The sequence below is a fragment of the Sphaerodactylus townsendi genome, linkage group LG14 (genome assembly GCF_021028975.2).
Source record: "Sphaerodactylus townsendi isolate TG3544 linkage group LG14, MPM_Stown_v2.3, whole genome shotgun sequence".
Classification (NCBI taxonomy): Eukaryota; Metazoa; Chordata; class Lepidosauria; order Squamata; family Sphaerodactylidae; genus Sphaerodactylus; species Sphaerodactylus townsendi.
Genome location: NC_059438.1, coordinates 29,952,005 through 29,967,997, shown reverse-complemented (window position 1 = coordinate 29,967,997; position 15,993 = coordinate 29,952,005).

Here is a 15,993-nt window from a genome sequence, read left to right as displayed (position 1 = left end):
TCCAGGGCATAGCCTTGGAAAAATAAATGAATGTGCTGTCGAACATATTCTAAGTATGGGTGATTCCACTCAGGTAAAATATAATGGGTTAAAAGCATTATGGGGGAGAAGTTCCCACAGAACTCGTCACCCAAATGCTTCTAATCTGTTTTATTTTGCTGGACCCGGGTTAAATGAAAGTCACCAAATTAGCCACTGTTTTCCTTTAACCCAGGTTTTACATGCTTCCTGCTTGTCTGTGCAAACTATGGCAAGCAGGAAGCGCTCTGTTTTCCCCCTTTCCATCCACTATTTTGGTGGATTCTGTAGGCAGCCTAGAGTAGATTCTCTAGGTGGCGGCCATTTTGTGCTGGTTTGTTTGGGGAGCGGTTCTTGGTTGTGGGGATTCTTCGATGCACAGTTCACAGGGATACACACTGTTTCCTGTGTGAACCATGCTGCATCCTGACACCAGGATCCCAGTGGGCCCGATGGCCCCTGCATCCACCAGGCAAATAGCAACATAGGGAACACAGGTTCATTTAACCCATTTGTGTTGCCTGTGCAAAAAGAGCCTATATTTCCCTCACGCCTGTATAAAGAGAGAGAGAGAGAGCTGCACATCTAAAGAGCTTCCGGAACAGAAGGGGACATTTTGTGGGAAAGAAGTAAAGCATTCACTTTAAGTTACACAATGAAACTAATTGGCGGCAGGTTCACGAGGCAAAAAGAAATTTTTTACACAATAGGTATAGTGCCCCCCCCCCCCCGGTTAGGGGTCCTTAACATCAGTGGGACCCATTATTGGAATCTATGGGTCCCTAATACCATCAGGACCCACTACCCCCTCCCCCCTCCTCCTTCTAGGAGGATTAGGTTCAGGTGGGACGCCATCTTGGATATAATAACTGCTGTTTTTATTGTAACTATGGATGCTTATGTTTATGATGATTTTATATGATTTTATGTTGTACACTGCCCAGAGCCCTTCGGGGATGGGGCGGTATATTAAATAAAATAAAATAAATTAATGATGATGATGATGATGATGATGATGATGATGATGATGATGATGATGATGATGATGATGATGATGATGATGATGATGATGATGATGATGATAATAATAATACAGTTTTCATTACCACACAATGTGGATTAGGGTGACTTTAAAAAAAAGATGCTGACAAATTCCTGGTGGATAAATCTATCAACAGATTAGATTAGTGGAAACTCCGTGTTGATATACCGAATGCCTTGAATGGGAAAAACCAGTGACAGTAAATAGTGGACTGGGGGCAATAAAGAAGGCATCTCTGGGTTGAGTTCTCTTGACCCCACTAACACTGAGAGAAACTCACCTTGATGTGGTGGGTTCACCATGCTTTTAGGTCATTGGCTGAGAGGCATTGAGAAGCTCTTAGTGCAGGGAAGGACAGTAGATACTTGTCAGATCTTAGGACTGGAGACAATAAGCGAACTTGTGATATTGAATCAGAAGCCTTTATTGATCCCAGCAAGTACCTGGCTTTCAGCTGGGCTATGAAAATACAGATGCCTTTGTCCCCTCAGGTTTCCCGCCAGAAAACCCCCCTCCCAGATTATCATGGGATGTGAGAAAGATACAATGGAGAGAGGATTGTTTGGGAGTTGAGCATCTCAAGGCCAGCACAGCGATAGCTCTCAGCCACCTGCCACCCTCCCCTGCTGGGAAGGAGCCAGGTGGCTCCTAGTTAACTACAGTTGCAAACATCAGAAGACAGAGAGATTACAGAGACAAGATCTAATAACATATCAGAAAGTGAAGGCAGTTGCTTCCCCCTCCCCACTCAGGTGTGATTCTTCACTCCTTCCTCAACCCCTTTGATGGCAGGAAGGGCATATCCTGACAATACCACAGCTGTGGGGATGATGTTTCGGGTAGTAGCCCTGGGTCTGTTAGGTGTGGCTTCACCTGCCTCTCTGGAGGCTGGGGAGTCAACGCCAGGAAAGGACCGCTTCCTTCAGATACGTCCTGAATGCTTCCCTGCTTGGCAGAGGGCATGGGAGACAACAGTCTTGAGGGTCATTTCATACATTATAAGTTCCTGTGTTCCCCACAAGTGCAGTCAACAGGTATAGCCTGGAGGCTGTGTGGTCAAAACTTCATTCCCAAAAATACAGGGTCCTATTTTGAGAAAAACAGCAGCAGAGTCATGGTGGTGTTTGAAAATACCAACACAGTCAACACCTAGCCACCCTGTGGGGTTTTCAAGGCAAGGTTCAAGAGAGATTTTCCATTGTCTGCCTCTGTGTCACAGCCCTGGACTTCCTTGGTGGTCTCCCATCCATGTAGTAGCCCATTCTGGGATTTAAAAAAAACTACCCAGGAGCTTGTTGATATGATTCACAACCTTTTTTTTTCCTTGATGCTTTGAGGCTGGATGACATTTTACACGGTGGGAGTCTATCTACATAATTTTGTTAATGCCCATAAATGCAAACTACTGAGCAGAAGCCGTTTTTATGTGGCTGTAAAACTTGATTCATGGAAGCAAATTTTCAAGAGGTCCTGCCTGCAGCATTTCAAAGCAATGCCTCTGAAAGTTGACAAAACTCAGGGTGCTTAAAATACAGATCCAACCCCCCCCCTCCCCATTAAAACTGATTTGCAAACAAGGAACATGTCTGATGCCCAGATGCTTTTCTTTAAACCCTGTGTAATGTCAAATAGCATTAGTCCTGGGGGCAGTCTGGACAGTCACCCGACAAAATGCCCAGCCTCCTGCAGTAATCTGAGATCCTCAATGGGCACCCCACCAAAGTGTGTTCTGGTACTTTTTGTTTCGTGGGTCCAGGGGTCAAAACTAGACAGCCTTACATCAAGCACCTTCCTCATGAGGAGAGGCTGCAGCGTTTGGGACTCTTTAGTTTGGAGAGGAGACATCTGAGGGGGGATAGGATTGAAGTCTATACAATTATGCATGGGGTAGAAAATGTCGGCAGAGAGAAATTTTGCTCTCTTTCTCACAATACTAGAACCAGGGGGCATCCATTGAAAATGCTGGGGGGAAGAATTAGGACTAATAAAAGGAAACACTTCTTCACACAACTTGTGATTGGTCTTTGGAATATGCTGTCACAGGAGGTGGTGATGGCCACTAACCTGGATAGCTTTCAAAGGGGCTTGGACAGATTTATGGAGACGTCGATCTGCGGCTACCAATCTCGATCCTCCTTGATCTGAGATTGCAAATAAAAAGTCCATTTGGAAGTCGCTGCCTCCATCACGGGAGGATGCTGGGATTGTTTTCCCAGTTGTTGTGGAACCAACCAACACCATTCCCTTAACAGCCACTTAGGGCTGCCAGCCTGAGCCTCCAGGTGGGACCTGGGGATTCCCTAGAATTTCAGCTACACAGAACAGTTATCCTGAAGAAAAATGGAAGATTTGGAGGGTGGATTCTATGGCATTGTACTCCACTGAGATCCCTGCCCTCCCCCCGGGTTCACCCCCAAATATCCAGGAGTTTCCCAACCTGCAGCTGGCCACCCTACCCCACATCCCCAGCCAGTGACGAGGGGTAACCTGACAACCCTAAACCACTTTGAGATTGGCCATGCCATCCAGAAAAGTCCCCAGAATCCCTAGCCAAGAGCAATCCCAGCTCCCTTGATGTTATTGTCAAAGGTTCCTAGGATAGTATAACAAGTTTGGCAGGTGTGAATCCTTGGCCTCCATTTCCTGCTGCTTACCCTGAACAGCAAAAGGGAAGGCCATACTTCTTAGTGGCCCATCATTGTTGAAAATGGTCTTGTCTTAGTGATCCTCTGGGCTGGGAGAGATGCCCCCTTCTTGGCTGAAAGGAGGAGGCACAGATCAGGCACCCTGTCTGGCCTGGCAGAGGGAGCCTCAGAGCTGATGATGAGATTTCACAGACATATGTTTCTGGAAAATTTTGCCCTGTGGCGCCTGCGTCATCTGGACAAGCTCTGGGCTTCATGAATCATGGCTGTCCTAGACTGTCAAGGGCCCAAGATGTCAGCAAGGCTGCATGCTGGATTTCACTGAGTAGTTTTTATATTTTAACTGCTATTGTTCGCCATCTTGGCCAGCTATTATTGTAAGCTATCTTAAACAATGAAAAAAGGCAGAATGCAAATATTCAGATCCTTATACATAATTACCTAAGGAAGTGGTGGCAAACCTATGGCACTCCAGATGTTTTTAATGAGTATCTTTATTATTAGTTAACATACGTAAGTGATAGCATCAACAACAAACAATATATAATAAAATACTTAATCTAATTTACAACTAAATAAACACAAAAAATTGATGCACACATAGAATAAGTTAATTCTGATATCTGACTATATTAAGATAGACTTCTTCAAAATATTACATTTATTTAATGAATACTGTAACATTTCTAGCAGATTGTTATTCTCTGAACCCATTGTTCAGTTTTTATGTCTAAAATGCCGCAGGGGCTGATGCGAATTGTAGTCCATGAACATCTGGAGTGCTATAGGTTCGCCAGCACGGACCTAAGGGATGGAATGTCTGACGACGAACCCCCAGCCAATGGGTGTGCAGGACTCACAACATTCCATCCTGTCCCCGCCCACCTTCCCCCAACCCGGGAGCCTCCCCATCCCAAACAATATCAACTGCTTCCCTGGAGGGAAGGAGGAGGGGGAGTCGCCCATACTCCCTCCCCCCTTCTTGGGCCATTTTATTTTAATTTAAAATGGGCTTTAGTGCTAGTATATAAATAAATAACTGGGTCGGGATTGGCTCCATCTCTCCCCACTCCTAGTCTGTCACTTGAACCAATGTGCCACACTGGCTGTCTGAACTTTGAAACTGAAGTAAGATTCATACTTAAGACAGAAGAAGATGCATGGGATTTTGGTGCACTCCATGTATATTTCAATGAATAGCAGATATTTTTATTTGAAGGACTGGTCCACAGCATGTAAAGAGAGGAGGGATCTGTGGGATGTCGTTTTTATTCAATTCAAAGCAAATGGAAAGAGCAATTTTAAAAGTTGTGGTTTTTTTAAGAAATCTGCTTAAGAACAGCTGTAGAAATATAGAGTGTTCTTCTCTGTCTCAAACACTAGGGGTCACTCTATACTATAATGGGTAAGATGAGCGAAAATCAATTGAAACTCAGGAGAAAGGGAGGAGGTTTTGTCTGTCTAAAATTGTTCAGATGCAACATCCCATTCCTTTACTAGGTGTGTAACTAGGAGCTGTACAACACCAGCACAAGGCTCATTCACACGTCAACCACAACTTGAACATGGAAGCAGAAATGAGCTCTCTTTAGAAGCAGGGGCCCAAATCGTACTGGAAAATGATCCAAGACCAGAGGCAAGGTAGGCAGACAATGGGCAACCCTACTAGGTTATTCACATTGCTACCTGGCTTAGATGTAAAGAAGAAAATGAGGATGGAGGATGGCGGGGGGGGGGGCTGAACGCTACCCTCTCCAGCTTGACCTCTCACTGCTCTGTTGTTTCAAGTGCTTTTCTCCCCAGGTAAGACCACTCCCAGGATTTGGAGAAGGGTTCTGCCTGTGGGCACTCTTTTCTGGTTAAAAAAAATCAGGCCCTGGACACACACCTGTTTTATGTGAATGATTCTCATCAATGGCTCTGTGGCTTTGAGGCACTTTGGAATGCTGCAAACTCAAGGCAACTAACCAAGTTGGGTGAATTGTAAGTAATCAAGACTGTATAGTTCACCAGCATGGGGACAGTGAGGGGGAAGGACTGTAAGCCGTGGGATTTTTCCCCAGTATGTGTCATGTGCTCTTGCTTGGTTTTAAGAAAATGATGTAAGACGCGTGGACCAAAGGGAAAAGGAAGGAGAGAAATATTTGAATCAACCAATAAATTAGGGTCAAAGTTTTTGCTGACTTTCTAATTGCTACATCTCTGCTTTGAAAAGTGGGGACATGATATAGAAGAGATCAAATGAATCAGAAACTACACATGGTCAAAAGGAAGTCTAAACATTTACTCAGATAAATAAGCCAATCACACAACACCTTACGAAATAATCAGATGTTCACATTAACTGGTGAGAATCCACCCTGCTGTGTGGCATGGTTTATTTCTAATCTGTGTTGCTGCTTAAACAAACTCCTGACCTGTTCAAATGTGGTATTACACCAACCAGGAGCTAGGTATAGTGGTGAGCACCAATAAAAATTACTGGTAAATTTCAGTTTCGGATAACAAAACCCCAGAAATGTTCAGTGAAACCGAGTAAAGCCGAAACTCGAATAAAGCTGAATGAAGCTGAAAACCCATCAACTTTATTTGGCTTTTATTATTATCCAAACCCGAAAAATTTCAGCTCTCCACATCACTGCTTCTCAAGTGCACATGAGCTTGAGAAATCATGGTGGGGAGAATTGCAACTGAATATTACCCTTGGCTGCACCAAGAACAGCATTCAGTTGTCTCAACCCCCCCCCCCCCCCCCCCGCCCCGGCCCTTCTGCCACCACTTCCCAAGTACTCCAGGGCTTGGGAAGCAGAGATGGCAGCGAAAACAGCTAGATCAGGGGTAGGGAACCTGCAGCTCGAGAGCCGCATGCAGCTCTTCTGCCCTTGCACTGTGGCTCCATGAGCCGAGCCGCCGGCCCCATCCTTGCCCACCCTGCAGGCAGCAGGGCAGGCGCATCCATGCGCTTCTCAGAATGAGTGGAGTAAAAGGTTTTAAAAACCCTATATATATAGTGTTATCTTTATTTTAAATGTCAAAAATTATTTGCGGCTCCAAGTGTTCTCTTTTCCCGTGGAAAACGGGTCCAAATGGCTCTCTGAGTGTAAAAGGTTCCCTACCCCTGAGCTAGATGCTCAGCTTAGCTCAGCCTTCAGTTGTCCCCCGCTCCCGCGCAAGCACTGAACAAGTCAAATCACATCCAGCTTTTTCAGCACCAGGTTTTTAATCAGTTTTTTTTTTAAAAAAAAACAAATAAACTGGATCAGAGTTGTCGAAGGCTTTCACGGCCGGATTCAACTGGTTCTGGTGGGTTTTCCAGGCTGTGTGGCCGTGGTGTGGTGGATCTTGTTTGTAACGTTTCACCTGCATCTGTGGCTGGCATCTTCAGAGGTGTATGACAGAGGGAGGTCTGTTTGTAACAGACACAGTGTGTAACAGACTTCCCTCTGTGATACACCTCTGAAGATGCCAGCCACAGATGCAGGCGAAACGTTAGGAACAAGATCCACCAGACCACACAGCCCGGAAAACCCACCAGAACCTGTAGATCAGAGGGGTTTTTTTGTGATTTACCAAATCACCATCCCTAGTTGGGTGTTCTCTGATCTGTAAGAACTGTTTTCAAAAGAACCTGGCAGAATCATGGAAATCAGGCAAACTTGGCACGTAAAACCCCAACTATTTCCTGGCTCATGTCCTTGCTTTCTAAGCAATACAATAAAAATTACTTTAGGCTGCTGTGGCCTAGTAATTGCTCCTATGGTCTCCATGTCCAGCGAGCACCACCCTTTCCCAGGTGTGAGGCAATAATAAGCAGTAAGTGTGTCTCTGAGCATGAAAGGGTGCTTCTCTCACACCACTGGGGAAACCTGTCCACACATACATGGTGTTAAGCAGCAGAGTTTTTTTTTCTTTCTTTTCTCCTTACATGAGACACTGATGTCTAGAGCGAAGGACTGTTAAAGGTGAAGGACTATTAAAAGAGCTGTTTCAGTGAAACTTGAAACTCAGATTGGAAATCGTCTTCAGAAAAACAAGAGTGCTCCTAGAGGAAAAAAAAACTATGTACAATATATATTGGCTTGACAAAGGATTTCCAAAATAAAACCTAATCTAGAGGTTTTATAGCCAAACTAGACTTTGCTGAATTATTTTTGAATTTTTTGAAATTGTTATCAGTGAATGAAAGATAGAATTATATGTTATATAGCAATTATTTAAATGATACTCACTTAGTGAGTTTGAGTACGCATTGGTGTAATTACTTTTGACTGTACCTGTTGCACACCTGCCTTGATTAATATGGCAGCTTTGCAGAGATGGCACCTAGGTTGCCAACCATAATGTGTAGTCTGAATATCTCTAGGAATTACAACTAAACTCCAGACTACAGAGATCAGTTGTCATGCGGAACACCTGACATCAAATGGGATCCTGGCTCTTCTGTCATGTTAATGGGTTTGCTCTACTTTCTGTTTCCTGCTGTCTTTGTGCTTTGTAACCTGTAGCAATGTAGACTGCGCCCAAGCGTCCGTTGGACTGATAGTCCCCCTTTTGACTTTGAGAACTACGGGCTTTCATATTCCTGCGCTGTACAGTTCTGCTCTGATGTCTCCAGGGGTTGAGGCAGAGGCGGAGCTTTAAGGGGACGGGGGGGGCGGACACCCATCTGGGGGTGAAAAATCACTCCCTGACCTTGACCCCTTCCTTCCTTCCCTCCCCCTAAGATCAGCCTGAAAATGTTCAGGGTGAAAAAGCGGCCTGTTCAGGGTGAAAAACGGGCTTGCAAAGTCTCCTGGGGAGTGTAGTTCCCACCTGACCATTTTTCAGCCCAAACTGAACAGGCCGCTTTTTCAGCCTGAACTTTTTCAGGTTGAACTAAGGTAAGTGGGGGGGGGGGGTGCAGAGGGGGGCGTACGGGGGGAGACCATTTTGCCCTGGGCGCCATTTTCTCTTCCTCTGCCACTGGGGTGAGGGGAAGAGGGCCCCCTTGGTGGGCATAAAAGGGTGCTTGAGAAGCCATTCATTAGAACTGGCTTCCTCTGTGGCTATACTGTTGTCTGTCGATAAAGGCTTTGATTGAAATCACTGCGTCCGATATTGCTAACAGATCCAGGGCTCAACATCAGTTTCCCTTGAGAAAACAGCTGGTTTGGAGGGTGGACTCTCTGGCACTATGCCCCTCTTAGGTGTCCCACCCCCACAAAATCTGCTCTACCATGACTTCACCTCCGCACCTCCAGGAATTCCTCAACCTAGAGTAGGTACCCCAAGGTAGCAGCAGCAGATGTCATGGCTATGAAGCCCCTCCCTGCCTGTCCTTTTCTCTCACTGCAGTCTCCGAGTGACCCGAGAGTTTCTCCCAAGCCCTTGGCCGGGGATCACAGGAGCGGGAGGGAAGAAAACGGGAGAAAATTAGCCTCCTTCGTCTCTTCCAGCCTCTGCAAGAGGAATGTGCTTCTCTCATGCCATTCTTAGATCATTTGTTATTTTTGGCTTCACGTTATTTGGATGTTCTGACAGGGCTGGCTGGATCAGGAGAGGATATCCCAGTTCAAAAAAGCCCACTTCCCTGTGTGGGTTGCCGGTTTATTTCCTCTCCTGGCAGAAGCCGTTGTAAAATATTGGATGCTGTTCATCTGACCTACATTTTCTATGATGCTGCGGCCTAGATTAGAGTGTTGACAGACAGTCCACATTTGAATCAACTTGAAAAAGCCCGGGAAAAAGGCATGGAGTTTTCTGAGAAGGCGGGAAGCTGGTTATATAGACCACGCTCATGAATACACACTTTTGCACACTAATTCTGCCTGTGAACCACAGCCCAGCTTGCTTGTCCATTTTCAGATTGTGTTGGAGCTTGGAAAATATCCCATTGTCCCCTCTTTTCCTTCATAATTTCTCCCAGGAGAAGACAGATCCTGGCTCCTGGCTCTCTTCCAAGCTCTGCTCAAGATGTTGATCATAACATGGGATGTTGCTGCAGAGCCTGGAAGAAGAATGGATTAATGACGTCATAGCATTATCCTCATGCCCCCAACCCTTGTCCTGTCACCTACATATGCATTGAGAGTTCCACCTAATTCCCCGGACTATAGGAGCCTGATTTGCATCAAGAATGAACTGGATTTAAACCCCCTATTTCTCTACTGCAAGGAGCCTCAAAGTGGCCCTCAACTCCTTCCTGCTCCCCACAACAGACACCTTGGGAGGTAGGTGGGGCTGAGAGAGTTCCCAGAGGATTGTGACTAGCCCAAGGTCACCCAGCAGGCTTTGTGTGTAGGAGCGGGGAAACAAATTCAGTTCCCCCACATTAGAATCCGCTGCTCATGCGGAGGAACAAAGAATCAAATGTGGTTCTCCAGATTAGAGTCCACCTGCTCTTATGTACAGTGGCATAGCTACCACAGGACAGGAGGGGGCAGCAAAAATGTATTTTTGATATTTTTAGTGTTTTTATTTTGTCAGCAGGCAGGGGGCACAGTTTTTAGAATAGCAGCACCACATTTTCAAGATATTGTCCAGCGGCACTCCTGCTGATACCAGCCAAGTGTGGTGAAGTTTGGTTCAGGGGGTCCAAAGTTATGGACCCCCAAAGAAGGTGCCCCGTCCCCCATTGTTTCCAATGGGAGCTAATAGTAGATGGGGCTACCCATTTGAGGGTCCATAACTTTGGACCCCCTTAACCAAACTTCACCAAACCTGGGAGGTATCATCAAAAGAGTCTCCTACAGATACCCTGAAAATTTGATGCTGCTAGCCTAAAAACTATGCCCCCTTCAGGCCAAAAACTGGAAAAACACTTAAAAAATACAAAAAAACACAAATGAACATGGGGGGTCAGCAAAACTCTGATTTTGTACCGGGCACCATTTCCCCCTAGCCTCTGCTTATGCACTACACCACAATGGCTCAGAACCATGTAGGGATGCCAAACTCCAGGTGGGGACAGGAGATCTGGTATTTCCGTTGAACTCTAGACTACACAGATCAGTCCCTTTGGAGAAAATGGATGCCCTGGAGGGTGGGCTCTATGGCATTGTACTCCACTCAGGTACCTGTCCTCTCCAGGCTCCACCCCCCAAATCTCCCCTAGTTCCCCAACCTGGAGCTGACTATCCTACGCGGAATCCCCCACCAGTGGCCAAGGGGACCAGGCACCCCTAAACTGGTGGCACCTTTAAGTCTGGCAGAAACTTCTGGGCCCCACAGCCCACTTCTTCAGATGCTGTGGATCTTTGCTATGCTGACATTCTGTGTAGGCGGGGTTCCCCTACCCGAGCAGAATGAAATGTATTTCCATAGCTCTTGATCCTAATCAAGGAAAACATTCACCTCTTATGCTAATTCATCTTCTTCCCCATCCCAGTTGTTAACACCTATACTTGAGAAATGTCCAAGTGCTGTAGGTGTTCTTAGGAAAATTGAAGAGTCCCAGCCCATTACAGGTATTAACTAGCTTAGCAAGAAGAAGAAGAAGAGGAGGAAGAGGAGGAGGAGGAGGAGGAGGAGGAGGAGGAGTTGTAGTAGTTGGGGTTTATATTCCACCTTTCTCTCCTTTAAGGAGACTCAAGGTGGCTTACAACTCCTTTCCCTTTCTCTCCCCACAACAGACACCTGGTGAAGTAGGGGAACTGAGAGAGTTCTGAAGAACTGTGACTAGCCCAAGGTCACCCCAGCAGGAATGTAGGAGTGTGAAAACACATCTGGTTCACCAAATAAGCCTCAGTCACTCAGGTGGAGGAGTGGGGAATCCACCAGCTCTTAACCACTACACCTCATCGGGTCTCTGGACTCACTGGAAAAAACCCAATAATGCTAGGAAAGACTGAAGGCATCAGGAAAAGGGGAAGACTCAACATGAGCTGGATTGACTCAACAAAGGAAGCCTCGGTCCGCAGTTTGCAAGACCTGGGCAAGGCTATTAATGAAAGGCTATTAATTCATAGGATCACCATGAGTTGGAAATGACTTGATGGCACATAATTAGGGCTGTCAGGTCTCCCCTGGCCACTGATAGGGGGTTCGGGAGGTAGGTAGGGCTGCCAGGTCCACGTCGGAAACGTCCGGAGATTCAGAGGAGGAGCCTGGGTAAGACAGGAAGATCAGTGCGGTACAATGCTAAGCAGACTTTACAATGATTTTCTGCCCAGCTGAAATGCATGCCCTGGGCCACAAGCCAGCTGTTCAGTGTTTTCCCTGACCTTCCCCCCCCCCATTCTTTAACAGCTGACCTCAATGGAAGCAGGGGACAAAGCGTGTATCTGTGGCCCCTTCCGCACATACAGAATAACGCACTTTCAATCCACGGTCACAACTGTTTGAAAGTGGATTTTGCTATTCCGCTCAGTAAAATCCAGCTGCAAAGAGCACTGAAAGTGGATTGAAAGTTAATTATTCTGTGTGTGCAGAAGGGGCCATTATGTGTATGTGGGGGGGGGGATCTAACTAAACTAGTGGCGTTGCTGAAGAAGTCTGTCATTTGCGCGTTTTTGTCCTGCGAGGGGCTTCAAGAGTTCCTTAGCAGCCCTCTGGCCTGAGGGCAACCAATCAGGACTGGACCCAGATTAGTAAATACCTGGAGATTTTGGGGGTGGAGCCTGAGAGGGAGGGGCTTGGGGCGGGGAGGGACTAGGGGTGGGCTATAATGCCATAGAGTTCTCCTTCCAAAGCAGCCATTTCCTCCAGGTGAAGTGATCTCTCTTGTTTGGAGGTCAGTCGTAATAGTGGGAGATCTCCAGCCATCAGCTAGAGGTTAGCAGCCCTAGGCCCAGTCAGTGCCTGGCCCTCTTAAGGCTAGCTAACCCCAGGGTCGCTCCACTCCCTCCAATGAAGGGGATGAAGGGCTTCAACTGGCCACATTACATTTCTGCTTCCTGAGCAAGCTGGGCAGCCCGACCCAGAAGGAGACAGTGGCAGCATTAGAAGACAAGCGAAAAGTCCCAGAATTCAGGTCCTTTTGCTCCCAGGAGCACAGAACTGAGCCTCTCTCCCTTCTCTTCCTCTGCCAAAATCTGGGAAAGGATTGAGCTCGGAACTGCTGGATCCCCAGGTGTTTGTGCTACGGCTGAGGCTGGGATGTGTGGTGTAGCCACAGCAAGCACAGACGTGCATGGCACAAGTGGACATTGTTACAGTCCTGGCAGCGGCTCCTGGCACTTTTTGTCCACCAGATAAAGCAGCCTTCCGCTCAGGCAAGGCGAGCGATGGAATTGGATCCATTTGTATCTGAACGGGCCTTGTGTGAACTCAGCCAAGGACCAGTACAGACACGGAGGAGTTAAGTTTCATATCTTGCAGCCTTTTAATCAGCAGCCAAGGCATGAAATGGAATGAGATACCCATCCCTGCCAGGTACAGTGGTTTGTACCTGCTCAGTGTGCAGGAGGGGAATTGCCAATTTTAAAGAGGTTTCCCAGGGTAAAAACAGGTAAAAGCTAGCAAATCAAGGAGACAAAGTTGGTTCTGGGCTGTGGGTTTTCCGGGCTGTGTGGCCGTGGTCTGGTGGATCTTGTTCCTAACGTTTCGCCTGCATCTGTGGCTGGCATCCTCAATCTTCAAACGAAACGTTAGGAACAAGATCCACCAGACCACGGCCACACAGCCCTGAAAACCCACCAGAACCAGTTGAATCCGGCCGTGAAAGCCTTCAACAATACAAGGAGCCAAGTTGCCCCTTAGCCCATTTCTTCCTGTGCAACATTTTTACCTCCAGGAAATACAGGTGGGAGGCCCATGAGACTCATCCCATCTCTCCCCCCCCCACACCCCCAGGCTTCCACCATCTACCTTTAGTCTACTGCCACAGTGGCTGGTCCCAAAGCCAATCCCAGAGGCACTCCAGGTATCTACCACTACAGTAGTCAGGTCATGAGCCATTCTAGGCATCCACTATTGAGGCAGATGGCCTTGGAGCCTCTCTCTCTGTGGCAGCAGCGGCTGTCATTTCAAAGGGGAATTGTTTTTTATTTGGAGGAGTGGAATTCAAGCCCCTTAATTTTGTTTGTTTTTTAATGTCAGGAATTTTTTTTTAGCAGACCTAGTGGTTTTTTTTTGGCAGACCAAGTCTGCAGAAACACCTGTTTGGAATAAGTATGGCCCTGATCTGCAGATTTAGGTATCCCTAGACAGAGGAACAGATATATAGTTTGTGCACACATAAATGTCTCCTCTTTCAGTGTGAAGTGGCCCAGTCTGTTCTGCCACAGCATTTATATCAGGACTATGTGTTGGCGATGGAGCAGCAGTGGCGTAGTGGTTAAGAGCAGGTGTACTCTAATCTGGAGGAACCGGGTTTGATTCCCCGCTCTGCCGCTTGAGCTGTGGAGGCTTATCTGAGGAATTCAGATTAGCCTGTGCACACCAACTCACATCAGCTGGGTGACCTTGGGCTAGTCACAGTTCTTCTGAGCTCTCTCAGCCCCACCTACCTCACAGGGTGTTTGTTGTGAGGGGGGAAGGGAAAGGAGTTTGTAAGCCCCTTTGAGTCTCCTATAGGAGAGAAAGGGGGATATAAATCCAACTCTTCTTCTTCTGTGGGGTATGATCTGTTAATGTTCCTTTGAATACTCATCAGGTGATGAATGTACATGTATGAACTGGTCCTTGGACATGTATACTTTCCGTTGACACCTCCTGAATGATCACAGATCAGATACTACTATGTGGCCATGAAGGGCATGGATTGAACCAAAGGAAATATTTGGAGGCTGTCAACTGACGTCAGAATTCATGACCTCCTTTTTAAAAATTAGAAATGAGGCAAGCTGGAGCATTCATCATTTAGCAAGTGAGAAAAGTCCCACTTAAAACATTTCCAAGAACCAAACTAGCTTTGGCCGCTTCCGCACACGCAGAATAATGTTTGCAAGTGGATTTTGCTATTCCGCACAGCTTCAAAGAGCATTGGAAGCAGTTTGAAAGTGCATTATTCTGCATGTGCGGAAGGAGCCTTAGTTTTCCAGGGGAAGAAAATTCTAATGAAGAATTCTGTTCCTTAATTAAGAAAAAGCAGTCCTATTTATTCCCAGCAAAGGGACAGTGTCTGGGTCCAAATGCAACTAGGTAGAGAAGGCTAAATACATGCGTCGCCCTCCAAGAAGGAGGTGAATCGCCCAGCCCACAGAAAACAGATGCCTGAGTCACTGCAAAAAGGAAAGTTATTTTAATATTTTTTTATTTTTCCCACTTGACAAAACACACACATAGAGACACCAACAACAATAACAAAAAAACAAGTTAGAACCTAACACAATACAACCCATTGCACATTCTACAGTGACTTCCAGCTATCTCATCTTTGATTGAAAGTTAACTTTAAATTCATGTATATAGTTAATGAAGCATTAGCTCAATTATTTCTGTCTTACTAATATTCTAAACTAATACATTCTGCTGTTTCCTTTCAGACTTCAAATCCTGACATTGTTTCTCTGTTTGAATAAGTTACAGCTAGAAACAGTGAAAGTTCAAGGACTTGGGATTGGGAATATTAAGGCCTAATTTACGCATTCAAGAGAATGAGATGGTGTAATATAATGCACTGCATTGGACTGCAGCTGGAAAATCATAGGCCCCTTCCGCACATGCAGAATAATGCACTTTCAATCCACTTCCGCAATTGTTTGCAAGCAGATTTTGCTATTCCACCCAGTAAAATCCAGCTGCAAAGGGCATTGAAAGTGGATTGAAAGTGTGTTATTCTGCATGTGCGGAGGGTGCCATAGAGATCCCCGTTTTGGGGGAAAAAAACTTTGTTAAAAAGTCTTCCTGCAAATGGCAACCCAGTGCAGAAAGCAAAGAGAGGCGCTGGTGTTTTCTCCCCCCTGTGCTCACTGTTCTGTTTGCACAGTACTTTTTATGGGCTGGGTTCCATCCCTCTCGCTGTCTAGTTTGGACCTGAAACAGCCTGAAGTTTTGTATTGATAAACAGACCAGTGTGGGGGTGTTTACACCGCAAAACAAGAGAGAGGTGGAATGAAGGTGCGTGCTATTTTCCATCTGACGCTGGAGGCTTCTTTCCAGCCAAAACAAAAGCGAGCCTTGCTGGTTGTTCCTGGGGATCTGTCATTGGCTTTGGAAGCCTGCAGGTGAAGGCTGCACCAGGTGGCATTCCTTTGGGGCCTGTTGCCGCACACCTTCCCTTTCCAGCTCACACACGCCACCACTAGCAGCATCTTCCCTTCTTCACAGCTCCTGCTTTCTCTGTTGTGGGCCGCAATGTGACCACTTCTTCACGTGCTGGGTTCGCTGATCTTATTCCATCTCCTCTGCGAGACTCTGGAAAACTTC